This window comes from Ptychodera flava, chromosome 1 (genome assembly GCF_041260155.1).
Source record: "Ptychodera flava strain L36383 chromosome 1, AS_Pfla_20210202, whole genome shotgun sequence".
Classification (NCBI taxonomy): domain Eukaryota; kingdom Metazoa; phylum Hemichordata; class Enteropneusta; family Ptychoderidae; genus Ptychodera; species Ptychodera flava.
In genome coordinates, this window is record NC_091928.1 from 49,914,588 (window position 1) to 49,931,426 (window position 16,839).

At 36.1% G+C, this 16,839-nt stretch overlaps 1 protein-coding gene across 3 annotated transcripts in view; it reads right to left on the reverse strand.

Annotated features, from left to right (window-relative positions):
• The window catches only part of LOC139140353 (MAP kinase-activating death domain protein-like), an 85,324-nt gene that overhangs the window by 52,969 nt on the left and 15,516 nt on the right, over window positions 1–16,839 (reverse strand). The window lies entirely within an intron of this gene.

Below are 16,839 nucleotides of genomic sequence, written 5' to 3' on the forward strand. Positions count from 1 at the left end.
TGGAATGTCAAGTAAAGATTTAATCTTGATCTTGAAATAATGACGCAGCAAATCCTTTTGAGGATTACAGCAACAAGCAAAGGTTATGACCTTTAACCTATATATTACATTACATGTTCACATGGTCAGGTTAAATTATAACATTGACATAGCTCACCTAGAAAAAAAGAGCACATCGTGGCATCGTATCTAGGTCAGTAGATGTTATCTCACTCTTTCATTACTTTGCTGTCTGTTGAAGGGCCCTTTAAATGCTATTACTGACACATTCTCCATGTCAATTAGTACACCTTGGATCTCTTTACAGATGGCACAGGAATGATAATTACACTGATAGGTCAAATGGGCTCAGAGGGAGAATTTCTGTTTAATTTCTTTGAAACTACTTGGAGGGTCAATTTACTGGTATGTGGATTGCCAATATAAAGAGAAATAGGAAAGGATAAATCACAAAATATTCTAATTGTATTAAAAGTGGAATAGCCAAGTATCGGAATGTTTAGATTTCTATACATTATGAAATTGATGCATAAAAGATACGCATATTACACAACATATCACTTCAGTATACCTGTACAGTATGAACAATACCTGTACATGTATTTTAATGCATGCAAAATGCATTTAGCACTTTTATTCCTCCTTGTTAAGTTAAAGTTTGCACTATAACATAAATTTAAACTTCCAGTATGTAATACCGGTAAGTATTAGTGTTTGAGTGTATGGAAATATCACTTGGCTATACAGTATGTTTTGTTTGATAATACCATGTTAATGAAACAATCCAGACAGACTATCATCAGATGTTTAAATTGAACTTGCAGTAAATTTGCATATTTTGCAAACCTCTTGAGCCTGTGTTAATAATTAACCATAAATGACATATATGGATGTACTGTGGACAGATGGAAATATGCAAAATATGTTGGCTATTTATGTGGATTGCATCAATTTGTAAAGTAGCAATTTGTTTTCAATATGGCAACACCAGTGATAATGTACCATCTATACCATATGGGCAGGAGGACTGACTCATCAATTTTGTATTTTCAAAGAAGTGTTTCAGTAAAATCGGTGCCAGCATTTATTTCTGGGGTCAGAGGTGAGCTGTTTTACAATATCATGAACATGATGGCACAGTTATGATTTGTGATCAGCAATATGAAATCTGGTACTTTGTACTGATTGCATGATAATGTGGAATTATATCATCCATCACTATAAGCATAATGTACCCTAGAACGAGAATATACCTTTCTTTAAAGTGGCTCTTCGCTATCCTCTTGTGTTCTGTTTATATTGTTATCAGTATTCAAGCACACCTATAATTAGCTGTCTTTGTTCACAATATATTCTTGTCACTCAAAATTATGTGCTTTTTCATCAGGTAATAAAATTTGTACACACCATATTATATGCCAAAGAATTTACTGACACGATATAAGAATTTGCCTGTGAAATTGGTTGGATTACCAGACTGAACATACGGTATATTGAAAACGTAATGCAATACTACCGGTAGGTTTAACTTTTGTTGTGCATGTAGAAAATACTGGTTTACAGTAATTACACTATGAGCGAACAATCTCACCATATATACTACTCAGTTGCTTGTGGTTTGACAGTGAAAGCTGCTGTATGTATTAGAAAGAGAGAAGTTCAGAAACAGAGTTTTTTAAAGCTGTTGTTAGAACGGGTTGTTTCTCGTGGATAGTGTGGGTCCCCTCAGAAATCATACCCCAAAATGCTAAGAATATCAACTTTGATGCAAAGAGGATAGCAGGTATGAATAGTGAACGCCACCCATGCTGGTTTTTGAATAAATTGTGCCTTTTTTGTGAGGGAATTCCAACTCTGAAATCTGTGATATGTATTTATCATGGCCATTTTGTATCTGAACTTCCATTCTTTCTGAAGCTTACATCAACTTTCACCGCATATCAAACCACATGCCACTGTGGTATAACCATACAGACTGGACAGTTGATGTTGGAAATCAAAGGGGAACTATAAATTCATGGTAAATTATAATTTCCAAACGTTTTCAAAATGTCTTGAAAAGTATTTTAACAGAGACATACCGGTAATTTGTGAATGCTCTTCTGACACTATGAGAAGCTGAAAACCTAAACACCCAAATTTTGTTCTTTCTGATTCAGAATCTGTGATAGGATAGGACATCATATTCAGAAAGAGGACCTGAGCAAAAGGTTGGATGTCATATCCCTATGGGAGCTGAAGGAGAGAAAATCCATGACACCATTACAGGTAACCTAAAAATACCGTTACAAAAATTCTCATATCTTCTTTATAAAGTAAGCATTACATTGCTCACACTCAATCACTTTTGCACAAAAACCCCAACCCTTTCTAATTTTGAATTGAACATGCTAAATGCATGTGGCTTCATGCACTGATCTTTGTTTGCCATCAACTGTGTCGTGTATGTACATGTACTTGCAGTAACTGTATGGGATTTGTTGATATTTCCTTCTGTGTTTGCTAAAACTGATTGTTGTCAATCTCTGCTGCCATTGGCATGATGTAGAATATTGACTCAAAGAGATTTAAGGTAGACAGGTATTCGAACTCTCTCACTTTTACAATTCATTTCTGATATACCACTTGTTGGGGTTCATTTTAAAGCTCTTGGTGTAAGAAAAATTTATATCAGCTTAGTTTTTTGAAATTTGAAAATTCATCTTTTTCTCCATAGAGTTAACACAGGGATGGCGGCTATTTGAATTTCAAATATCGGTAAATCTTGGGTAATTTATTTCTCTAGTACCAAAATTGGCACGGTGACCCCCGATTTTTATTCCTGAATTTGAAAGACAATGACTGAAAGATTCCTCATGGAAAGTTTGAGCAAAAGTTTAAGTCTTTCACTTTCGAGGTGCATACTACCTTAAGGTAGAGTGTGTCACTTTCTGTGAACCTGAAGAAAAGTCAGAGGCCAATCTTTCTTTGCAATCTCTTTCAGTGTTTCTAACAAAGTCAGTGAGTTTATCATTTTTATCCCATGGGTAATTTTATAGCTGACAGTTATCCATTCTATGAGCCTTCCAACTTTTCAGGTTCCACACTTTTGAATCAATGAAATTTCCTTTAATTTCCTCGAGTCCATCGCATAGTGTACACAAAATATAGAAATTCTTCTTGAGTCAAAGAAAAGTTTCAACAGTCAGACGCGTCGAACTGGAAGACACAAGAGAATCCATTTTATTTCAGTTTCGTCCAACTTCTGGCCAAGAAAAATCTCTGCACTTTCCTTGCCAAGGCATGTAAACTGGAAGTGCAGGTGTGTGAATCTCTGATTTAATCTTGATTGAGAACATGGAAATGACTCTTGAACTCACGTTCAATTACAAATTATACCATACATGGAGCAGAGAACTATCATACCGTATTAAAGGATGTATTAGTCTATGGAAATGGGAAATGTGCAGGAAGCCACAATCACTTATCATTATCAATACATTCCCAGCCAAACCTTCTGTCATTATCATCACCAATAAAAAGAGCAAGAGCCACATTTCAGCCACAGCTGTGCTTGGCGCCAAAGAAGTCAACGCAGGGCGCAGACAGCGTTGCAAGTGGTTTGCCTACAATGAGGAACGTTTGATTGATTTTCAGAGAAGCTATCAAGAACTTGATTGACTATACAGTGCCTGATACACCGTACTTCAATTACAATTCATGCACAGCTTGTAGCCGTACTTTCTCATCTGAAGGAAAGCAAAAATTGATTTGCAACATTCGACTGAAGATATGAATGTGCCGGTACCATCGTCCATCCCTCCCCCTCCAAGTATACCCTTGGTACACTTAGTATAAGGTCCTTCCACATTAGTAAAATACTCTATAACAGGGATTTAATGAACATATGTTCCCTGTGACAGAAACCACTTGCAATGCATCAAGGGGCCAACATATGCAGACATCAACAAACAAAATGTTAAATACAGCATTGAAAGAACCAAATGTAATATGATATTAAGCAATATTTTACAGATTCCAAGCTTTGACAAGGATATGAAGAAAGGATAACTGGAGGAGTACAGCAAACTGTAAACAGTAAGATAACCATCTCATCAATCTTCTATAGCAGAAAGCTTTCTGTTCAGAAAGTATCTAAACACACTGCGTGCCAGAATACCTTATTTTAGAACAAATTTTGTTAATTACATTAAAATTTGTCAACTGTAGGGCCCTGAATTGAACAGAACTACTGCCGCTACCTCAGAGCCTAAGCGCACATACCAGTACACACACAACAATGTCAATACACACTGGATTGACCGATATGCAGTATCTAAGGTCAACAAATTACAGACTATGAAATAATTTTGGATCTCTTGAAGGTTATACACCAGTTAGGCTGTTGCCTTCTGCATACTCCTATCACCCTTTGCTGAAGATGTGCAGCATGCTTGGAAAGTTATATCTGATTGGTTGATTCTGATTGTCACTATTCAACGCAACTTAGGGAGTCTACTATGTATAACTCAATGATAAGGGTAAGATTCAACCACCCAATTGGGTAACAGCTTCTGAGACGCTGAACATAAGCCCATCCTTTGCACAGCTCAATATGTGCTGGGTGAAGTTTGCCTACCACAGGGTGAACTTTTATTCTTGTTTGCGTAATTCAACCTTCGAGGGGACAAATAATGGTGCATTGTGGGAAATGTCTCATACTGTGTGGCAGTGTGCCCACTGGCAACTAATAATTTCTGGAAACTTCCGTCAATTTGAGGAATTGTCGAAATTTCTTTGCATCAATCCTGTATGTTAACATGGGAACCAAAAACATTTTCTTGCTTCCATGACAACAATTTGTTTGCATCCTGGCGCATCATACCGGAATTGGCTTGGAGGGCACACTGCTATGTGGCATTCATTCACAGACAAATGAATTTACTCAGCAACAGAACTTGTGAACAAAGACACCAATGCACTCTGTCCATTGCTCATCTTGAATCTTGTTCATTGCTCTTCATTGTCTACATCACTCCATCCCTAAAATGGAAGAGCTATTGTTCTAGGCAGGGCAGCCCTTCCTGTTATCAGGAAGGGGATGTGGGAGACTCCTGATACAACAGTTATTCACGTCTACCATTAGTCCATCCATTACCCCAGAAACAAAATACATCTCCAAGATGATAAAATACAGCATCAAGTCTACCTTTGCTGCACTGACATTTACAACTGTGCATTAAAAGTTAACTGGTGGGCTAATAGAGACTGAACCAAGATAGAGACTTATGGCCTAGGGGTTGAGGAGGAAGCAGCATGGATGAACTTACATGCGTATACCAGTAAATTTGTAATTGATCTATTGGCTTCTATAAATTCTATTCAAAAATAGAGTTTAAAATTTCTCCCCAATGTTACTTAATTTGTGTTGGTCAAATATAATTGGGCCTTGCTATTCTAAATTGAAACACTATATCTATAAATGAGCATTCAATAATATTCATCATATATGGACATCCAAGGGTTCAGAAATGCTGGTTGTAAATTAAAATAACAATTAATCACCTTCATTCATTTGACAGTGTTTACACCCATAGAGATTTCTCAATTTAGAACACAGAGGGCCAGTTGGGGTACCATCTGTCCATTTCTTCACTGGGAATTCAAAATTGGAAAATTTTAATTGTAAAATTCCATTGTAGAATGTTATACTGCCGCGTTAAGCTTTGTGAAGCCCTTTTTCTGTATTTCAGATTGATGTTTTAAGATCAGTGTTCCTCCCATTAAATTAATCAATCAATCAATTGAGAAAGAAAGACAGAAAGAAATAAAACACATTAGTGAAGCATTGTGTCCCTTTACACTATGTTTACACCATTGAATTCATATGAATAATGATAGTAACTTTACATGGCCAATTAAGCTGGAGCATTCCAAGCTTTTACGACATACCGGTCAGGGAAGGAGGAATTCACAATTTGGAATTATCTCTTAAATGTCCAGTATTTCATTTCAGGTTTTATGGAAGGCCCGTGATAACAAAGCATCAAGGTACTTCAATAATTGTACATTCAGCATATTTTGGATTCTGCAGTATTCACCATACTTGCAACACCTGCAGGGAATGGGTCTGAGGTGCCATCTCTACACGATGAAAACATGCGCAGTGGGAAGCAGCCACAATTACAAAGAGGTCTTTCCATTAGTCTTATCTTGGTATTTTGACGTAATTGCACAACAAGGGACCGACCAAATGGATTCTCCAAAGGTGAATGACTTGACATGACACTCTAGCCTTGGCTAAAGATCAATATTGTAAAAATAGACATGAGAAAATAAATCTATTACCATCAACATGCCAGTGGCACTCAGGCTCTAGTTTTTTTTTTCACTTTCAGTTCTGGTATCGTCTTCATTCTCTAACTTAAAAGTTACCAGGTGGTAGAGTGAATGTTTCACACCAGTCTCATCACAGTGTGTGATCTTTGTCATAACCCTTTGAGAGCCAAAGTCTATTTTTGTCACCTTTATAAAATATACCACAGTAAATTTTTTCTGATTTTTGCCAAAATTTTGATAAAAAAATGTAGCTGATGAAATGTGATATCCATTTGGTCCAAAATTATGAAAAAAGTTACAGAAAAGTTCACAAAAATTGGTAAAATATTACATTAAAATTTTGGTGGGAAAAATTACAGCAGTCAAAGGGTTATATGTTATGGAAACCACCACACAACCAAATTCAGAGTGGTGGCAACAGATTGGTCTCTACAGAAGCAAGTCACCGCTTGACAAGTGGTTCACTATATGTCATCACATTACATATTAAGGTACCATGCTGGTACATGTACGGGTACATCTGATGTGAAGCATACTTGTAACACTTGTGTTCCAAATCATTAGACGGTAGTGTGAACGGATATCATACTTCACAGGATTTTATGAATAGACAATGGTTTTGCAATGATTTTTGGAAGAAATGAAAATACTTTCTGAACTCCGGGTACAATTAACGTCTGTAATCTCCATATATTCTTGCACTAAAAATAAACAAAGGGACACTACTGTGAAATTTCTTGCGGTACATATACTGTACACATGTAAAGCCCTCGACAGAAACACTGCGCAACGTTAATATTCTGCATTCTGACTATGGTTTCATCAATACGATGGAGTTTCTCACAAACATTGCATTTACATGGAAGTGAAGTGACAGCTATGTTTGCACTGATGAACAGTTCAGGAAGCCAAAATCAAATTTCTTCACTGAAACATGACGCAAGACAAGAGAAATAGGTGTGTATATACTTTACCTTCTACAGTCTCTATACTTTCATGCACATTTCTCAAATTACCTGACTTTTAACATTTGAAATTTACCAGTACAGAAATTGAAAGATTGGGCGGGGGCGGGGAAATGAAGAAATCGGAGACAGACTCTATTTGTGTAATCTAATGTTTGACAATTATTACTTTATCAGGTATTCCTCAAGAAAGCATTTTCACTTGTGTTCAATTTCATGCCCCAAGTGTAAGTTTTACGTGAGAAGATCAACGCAGCATGGCATTTTACAGGATGAAATGCCAAGTTTCCTGTATGGCAGTATTTTAAATGTCAGCTTCCACACCGAGGAAAGATTTTGCCCAAAGGAGGATTTATATGGATTCTAATCATGAAAGGTACTGGGTGATTATCACACTTAATAATTTATCATACTGCTCTGATTATCACTGGATTATCACACTGCTGTGAATTCACAGCTCTGGGATTGTGTGTCTGGGTCTTCACTTATCAAACAAGCCATGTATGTAGACAAAAAGCAATGAAGAGACAGAGGTGTCTGTTCATCTCTCACTCATTTTTTTAACCACCCAACTTTTACTACATATACATGTACATCCCAACTGTTTTAAGGTAGTCTGTGCCTTGAACTTGAAAGATTTCGAACTTTAGATCAAACTTTCCTCAATGAAAGTATAAACCATTGTCTTTCAACATCAAGAATAAACACCGGGGGTCACCACGGTACCAGAGAAACAAATTATCCACCGTTTACCATTTTATCCCTGTGTTATCTTTATGGGGAAAATAAAATTCCTGATTTTCACAAAACTATGCCTGTGAACATTTTATTTTACTCCATAAGCTTCAAAATGAGCCAAAACAAGTGATAGACCATAAGATTATTGCAAACGTTTGAGAGTCATAATATCTGTGCCCGAGGCGAATTCTACACATGTACCTAGAGTAAGGTGGATGAATTATATGCTGAGTAATGAGGTGAAAATTATAACTACCATCATGTTTATTCATGTGAGTGTAAGGCTCCAGGGCAAACATGTAGGTTCAAAAAGGACCGCACTTGGTTGGCTCTTGTTATGCAAATGACCTATGGTCTTAACCAGTCAACATTGACAAACAAACACAGTAAGTTCCTTCACATCAACTTTCTTTCCACTGTATTTTCATGGGTTGATATTATCATATTGGGTAGGCAGTTTTTGTAGTGGGAGAAAGGGCTACGGCTAAATTTGCTGGTTGTAAAGTGGGGGTGAGGAAAGCTTACGGTATAAGCAGGAAGGGGCAAAATTTAATATTGGGGAGGGGGAAAAGCTGTGAACTGCTTTTAACTTTACACAACATGCTTTAATTTTGTTAAAAATAACTTGTGTAATTATAAACAGACCTATGGTTAGAATTTCTCAAAATTAGCCGCCCAACCCTGTTACTTAAAATATTATAGAATTAGGTCGCAACCATTCTTCCAATGCAATAATGTTGAAATTTGTACAGCACTGTGTAGCCTATAGTAGGTAGCTGTTAAAATATTACAGTACCAGCACATCTTAGGTCAGTGTATACTATTTTTATCTCTCTAACATTGGCCTAGAATGTAATTATTCCCTCATTGGTCCTTTATGTCCTCCAGAATTTGACCTGAAGTGAAGTTAACACCTCTAGGGCCATGGACGAAAGTGAAAATGAGCAAATAAAATGCTGGTTCCTCTCAGTAATGCAATTGCTCAAGAAAACAAATTTCAGAATGATTCTCTTTTGAGAGCATGAATGCTTCCTTAAACAGTGATCTATCTTAGGAATCCAAGTTAATTAAACCATACAATGGTCAATCTGGGCAATCAAGTACAGTATTTCATCCCAAGTACCTGCACTCTTGCTGTCTGAGAATGGATAGCACTGGCATTACAACCATGTATCAAAGAACATGTGAGCCAGCTTCAAACAGTTTCAAGATATACATTGTACTGTACACATAAACACATACAAACACTGAACAAAGAGCTGTCCTTGGCAGGTATGTGTTAACTTACTCTTAACAATGTCTTGCCAGACAGGGAGCAATGCTAATAGACAGTACAAGTAGCCAAGACAAACATCTTACCCTGCTACACTATTTGTTCTCATTACATAACAATTAATAATAGAGTATTACAAAATAAGACTAGACTACCCTCAACAGGTGCATATATTATCCATTGAGGCAGTTGAAAATGAAAGCGACTAGAAGATTCCAAATAGAAATACTGTGCTTTGTCAGAAGTTTATGAATTTCCATTTATTTTTACAACACAGTATTTAGATGTAAACACGTCTTAGGAATGCTGCTTCATTGTATTTCACTGATATAAACTGGAACATGAAATACTCAACAATGGTTTCATCAGCATTGAAAGGTAATGATATTTTAATGAATTCAGCTCTCCATGGTTCTCAAGAACATGCCGTAAATAATTAAAATAAGACAATTGTTTCAGAAATTAATTGGTCAGACACACCCCTATATACTGGGATACCCCTTGTACACAAAAAAATGGCTCAAGCTTAGTGATTGAAATGTAATCTAGGTTAATTAAAAGACAGAGGAAAGGTAAAGTCATGCAATGAATGATTTCACTAGATTGATTTCACTGGTAGCTGCATAATGAATTGAAATTGATGAAACTGAGTCGTACAACACAGTCATCACATGAGCAAGGGATAATGCAAAATTGAATAAATCTTTTATGAACATACCAGTATACATGTACATGTATGTATATTTCGTATATCAATTTTCTTGGCTTATGACCCCAACATCAAAAAATTTTGGTACAATTCTATTGTTAATCTTGACAAGATGGGGCGCAACATAGGGAAATAGGGGTGGCAGGACACAACCTTGATGATTTGCATATCCGTGAATACCCGTTGATCATGTAAATAATCATTTGTACCCCGATACATGGAATATGAATGCATCTTCACCCATGAGTAATGACTTTCATATCTTTGTTAGCTACAGGTACATGTAGCAGTAGGTCTATGTGTGTACATACCCTAATGAAATCCCCATGCATATTTCACATGTAGCATTTACTTTTGAGGATCAAATAAATAACCATGAATAATTTCTACCTGTAATTTTCTGTAATGTACAAACCACTGAGACAAGGTGTGTAGTGGTCTTTTAACAATAAATTATTATTATTATTATTATTATTATTATTATTATTATCTTATTATTATTATTATTATTATCAATTATCTGCTGCAAAACCAGGCATGATGCTATGTATTGAATATGCCCAAGTTGAGCACCTCAGACTGTCCCCTTTGTTTGCCTATGCCCAAATATGAATGCATCATGCATTGTAAAATAAAATCTTGCTTCTGCAGCCATAAGTTATCAGAAGCCATGGCAGTTGATAACAGAATCCATGGCCTGAGAGAAAACAATAAAATTTTCAACATTTACACAAAGCTGTTCCCTCAAAGCATGACATTTCAAACAAACCTACGAACAGAGAAGCTATTTGATTTTGAATTAAAACTATTTCATAAACTTTCTCTGTTATCATCAGGTCTCAATCGGCATCCAATCAAAGATCACTCCCTTGTTTTATTTTGAGGGTTGTATTATAACAACTTTATCAAAAAGACGTGAAACACAGCACTGGCCCCATATAGAAATATACATACATGTATAGTATTGCTTTCATGTTAACTATTTATATCATTCTGCATTATTTATTTATAGTACTATCATACATTTTCTCTCTGTTTCCATAACTGTATTGATAGCACTAATTGCAACAGGAGTATTTATTGTGACAAAATAAATACTGCATGCTGTACACAGGCTGACACAGACAGAAATTCAGACAAATTTTACTGTGCTTTCTACTTCTCACACTTCTAGTTAGAGATTTAAACTTGATTTTTTTTCATGTTTTTCTTCATGGTAATGAAAACAAAGTACAATTTTTCCTAATTTTTGCCAGTACCATTTTCATCACTTTTGTCCATATACTGAAATAGCAAAAGTCTTGAAAAAACTTCTCACAAATATTAATATTTCGCATCCTAATAAACAAAACCATGAGTTGACACTTATCTTTGAAGACTCAAATGTTTACATTTCTTTTCAGGCCTAACTGCCTGAAAGATTTACTTTATTTGAAATTTAAAAATAGTATTTCCGCGTAAGAAAATTCCAGACTATGTAATCTACCATATCCAACAAGTCATAATATTGTCTTTTTTGAAGCATTTGACAAATAATTTGGCTAAATATGTATCATCTAAATATCAACGACCATGAAAAACATAAAGAATGTATGTTTGATCTATTGTTCTTTGTACATTACCAAGCATTGCCATATTGGGCAATGGTATGAGCAATGAAATTCAGTAATAGGTAAATACCGGTATATACACAGTTGACATGCAAAATAACAGACAAAACAGCACAACCAGGTATCATCCGTGCAGTGTTGCTTTGTTTAACTGACCTCTGTCTGACACTTACACTGTAGATGTGTGTATGCAGGTATTTATATAATGTGTGTGGAAATATACCTAGGTGTGATCAGGGTTGTACCCTTGTTTGCCAGGGTAACAATGGTTCAAACCATTTTATGCCTGTATGAACCACCCCACCTCCTTCTGTGCAAAGGTGTAATACTGTCTTCAGTACAATCCTGTCATGTTCAGTGGTGTAATAGAATCTGAATAACATGTATGCTGGAATGAAAGGCTTAAAATGTAAACTCACTGTCCTACAAGACATTTTCTGCATTATCTTTGATCTGACCTGTATGGACAGTTTTGACTTTCCCAGGTACTGTATGGGTGTAGGAGCTGGCTGGTCAACCATTCTGATGTTCACCACAATACAGACGATAAAGCATGTTCAACCAATCAGTTTAATACAACAAAAGCATGTTCAGCCAAGCAGTATACATAAGACACAAGCATGCTCATCAGTTAATATGACATACATGTAAGCATGCTCACCCAATCAGTACTGCACATGTGTGACACAACTTTGCTCAGCCAATCAGTTTAATACAACAAAAGCATGATAAGCCAATCAGTACAGGTGTACATACACATTTGTACAACAAAAGCATGTACAATGTTCAACATACAGCACAGGCCATAAGATGAGAGGCATATGGAGTGCACTGTATCCAAATTGAGTGTATCACTGCCTATCAAGGCAGTCATTGCTTTGTTATTGTTGTTTTCTCTGCAGCACCCAAAAAGAGAAAGCAGAATCAGAATTGGAGTGGCTGTCTTGGAAAGGAAATTCAGTGCTTGGGACTGAGTATAATTTGTTGACAAGAGGGAAATACCGTACATAGCATGGCATGTGTATTTGGTTGTGGCATTGGAAGTCACATTGATGACAAAATGTGACAACGCCACATAAGGCCAAAAAAAAATTGATTTGTTTCTGGTCAGCGCGCGCATCACTTCAAAGTGTGCGCGTCAACTCTTTTTTTTCCTGTTTTTCATTTGCCCCTATGGAAAAAAGGGGAAAATGTATCAAATTCCACCAAAAATAAAAAATAAAAATTTGAAAAAAAATTGCATCACCGCATCATTTTTGCCACATATCAATGACCAGAAACAAACCTATTTATTATTTTTTTTTGGCCTAACCAAGCACAAGTTAAAATCCAATAATTTAGCAAGTAAGCAATTTTAAACGTTCAATCTACTGTACATGTTAAAATTATCTCCATGAATTCGATTATTTAAGTCCCAATGCCATTTTTTCCTAAATATTCTTAGTCCTACAGTTGAGAAGTGCACTTCAGCACTGGTATATTGCTACAACACCGACTGCATGAGCTCTCATACAGTCAGAATGATATATTGATGTGCTTTTCACACTGATACAATATTTTAGCTTTATGTAATTTCAAAAAAATTCACCAAAACTTTGAGCAAAATATATTACTGTCTGCTGGCGTTTACTACTAATTTAATTGAATAGACATGTTAAAACACTGTATATCAAGAGAGGTTTTATATTTTCACATTATTATTTTGATGACATAATTCTTTGAACTACGATGAAAAACTAGGTTGGGTCAGCAAAATTTGCACAATACCAGTGTAGAAGCCTGTTATTAATTTCAAATTTGAATGTGCTACGTGACGTTACAAGTAACAGATTGCTACAACAACAACAGATGTGTTAGCATTGGTGAAAACGCCCATGAAATCAAACAATCCCATTTCACAACGCAGATTTCAAAAATACTGCTCCTGATACATGCCTGGATGTTAATTAACCCATACATGTCACATTAGCACACTTCATGTTGCCATGGTGATAGTGTTTGACTTTCCTGCAAACAGTAATATTGAATGTTAAATTGGAAACGGATGCATGAACAATGACTAAGTGCAGCCCAACAGATCATTTCAACTTTCTTACACTATTTACCATGAAGTCTAGATTTCCTAATGACGATTTTAGTTTATAATTGAACATTACGTCATGTCTCATTTGAAAATGAGGCATTGCAACATGCTGGGTGAGAGAAGAGGGTTATTTTAAAATGGTAATTGCAGAACGTACTTTCGCTTCAATAATTTTTGCCTTTCAATCAATACCTTGAAACCCTCGTGAAAAACAATACCCTGTACTGCTACTGTAATCATGGCGACTTTCATTGACAGATATCCAATGCACCAGTTTCGTATGACGGTGAAATTTAACTAGGACTATCATTTTTGGTCTTTCGCTGATTTTTCTAGGATCAAATATCGCCAGAGTACATATGTAGAAATGTGGAATTTACGTATCAAATGTAAACACACGCTGACATAGTGGAAGTGAAGAAAGAGCTGGTAGTCTAGGACGTCATAAAATTTATGACAATAATGCAAAGCCATTAATAAATGTATTTAATAATAGATCTGAAAATTGTGTGACACATAAAAGGAATGCTTTGCATAGTTGTGGTTCTAGGGACGGTGTTTACACAGATCTGATGGCCAGTTCTTGACAATGCTCATTATTGTAGGGTAAAAGTGCTGTACATTGTACGAAGGGGATAAAAGATATATTTCCAATTCCATGAATCATTCTAGACTTGAAGGGCGGTGACCAAAATTATTTTTTATTACATCACCAGGTAAATTGCCAGGAAATGAAATTCATGGCCAGACTGGACTGCCTATTCTAATGTATATCTTCATTACCATGGATGAATATTGCGAACTAAATTCATGGATAATGAGAACTAATGCTATGACATGTATAGCAACAACTCTTTAATATATCAGAGGGGTGTGAGCACATATACATGTACCTGTACTTGTATTGGGGAGAAAGTGTACATTATGTATACTGCATGCCACACCTGACAGAGCCCGTCCCTCATAAAATATTGAATAAAAATGTGATGATGTGCAGCATCAAGATTGATGTGATTCACCACAGTCATGACTTCAACAGTCTTGTCACAACATGTCGAATTCCATGACAATGGAAATGAGAAATTGAGTTCCCTGGCGTACAGATTCAATTGCTTTTTACCACTCTTTACAGAGACTCATTTTGTTATTGCCAATCATTCACTCATTCATACATCTTTTCCAATATCCAGCTGAAGGTGTATCGAGCGATGATCATTTGACAGCTACAAAACTATCAGCATAGTATTGGCATGGCATCGTACAATGTACATGTAAGTGAGGCCACAAGCAGTAACTTTCAATGACTTTTTTATGTCAATCACAAATTCCTGTTCTACTCATCAGAGCATGTTGAAACACCCACTATTTAATTCAGCTTGTCAACACAGCAGCTATACATGTAAAATACACTTTTATTATTTTGAATTGTTATCCGGACCAGAATTCACTTGTCAACAAGAACAATACAGTCTATATGGTACACATGCACATTGACAAGTCAGATATTGTGTATCCCATCATGCATTGGAAAGCAGAACAAGAAATTGTTGTTGTCATCAAAAACAAAAATGTCATCAAGCGTTACAGTTACTGGCTCTTGAAAGTTAACTACAGCATTGGTACATGTACATACCAGCACGATTATGCAGGGCATGTCATAGGTCAGTAGAGGACAGGATAATAATAAAACCCTGTCGCCCTACTTGTCCTATAAATGATTTGACCCGCACTGTTGAAAATAGCTAAGGTATAGTGAAAAGTGGGGGGTGAAAAGCTGTAAAATGCACAAGGTGGCTTAATCCGATCCTGACAACAGCTCTACCCTGCTGTCCACTCATGAATACAGAATTGTCTTGAGTATAACTTGTAAAATCACACTGCATAAGTTGTATGATGATGATTAATCAACAGAAAACATTCTACTCTTTGTGAAGCACATGAATGCATCATTATCAAAATGGAGAGGTACTGTACCAGGTGGCATACCACCTCTCACAGATGTACATGTACTGTCAGAACATATAGAAATTACCTGCCCTTTGTGGATGTGCCTTGGAGAACTACGTGGGAGTTGAAAACCATCCCTATCAGATTGCTATGACTGCTAATGCAGAGAAGTTAAAACTATCAAGGATAGATTTCACGTGAAACTGAATAATAATACCTTTGATATTCTCATGTACTCATTGATAAGGCCAAACTTATTAAATTCTTCATTTTGTGTCCCCAAGTGCATAGGTTTTTGGAGCTTTTTGGTGAAAAACCTCTGTATTAAGACTTAAGGGGGTAGCTTTTCTGCCTGCAAATATCTGTTTTACGAATTTCATAAAATGCACTTAAAATGCATGTACATGTATGCTTGCAGGATATCATATCGTAGTATAAATTGCAGAGGTGATAAAGTTTTCTGCTTTGATTCTTAATTGAGCACTAATATTACATTGAAACAATCATAAATACATCACGTTTTATATACGTGGAAAATTTTCCGTGTGCATTTTGAGCCACACCTTTCAAAATTTTGAGTGGAGGGAAAACAAAGAAACTAATTACTCTGGCATGGTGACAGAAAAAATGTAAACATAATTTCCTTATTGAAAACAATTATGTACATGCTGCTATCACGTGATACTAAATGTTATATACTGACACATGTACATGCAATGTCCAAACACAACGTCAAAATACATGTAGGTCCTCCTTTACCAATATGTATGACAAACGTACAACACCTTGTCTGTATGCTGACGTTATGCTGACACTTTAGGGGGTATCTTTCTTGCTGATTGTTCGGACAGCATTGCAATTACATTCCTTCTATTTAAATTCACAGAGGTTTTGTGTTTTTTATTTTTGTTATAAATAGCAAAAATAACAATAGATGTGTCATGCCGGAGTCTTCTTTGTAGGGAGTCTAATGGGTCAGCGCTGGGCAGATCTTTGAGGAGAATACCTTTCCAGGAATTCCCACAACAACCATTGCAATTACAATCCTTCTGTTTAAATTCACAGGAGGCATTGTGTTTTTAATTTTTGTTACAAATAGCGAAAATAATGCTTGTGTCGATGCCTGGGGGTTTCCTTTGAGGAGTGTCCAATACGTCAGCGCTGAGCAGATCTTCAAGGAACGTACTTTTCTTGGA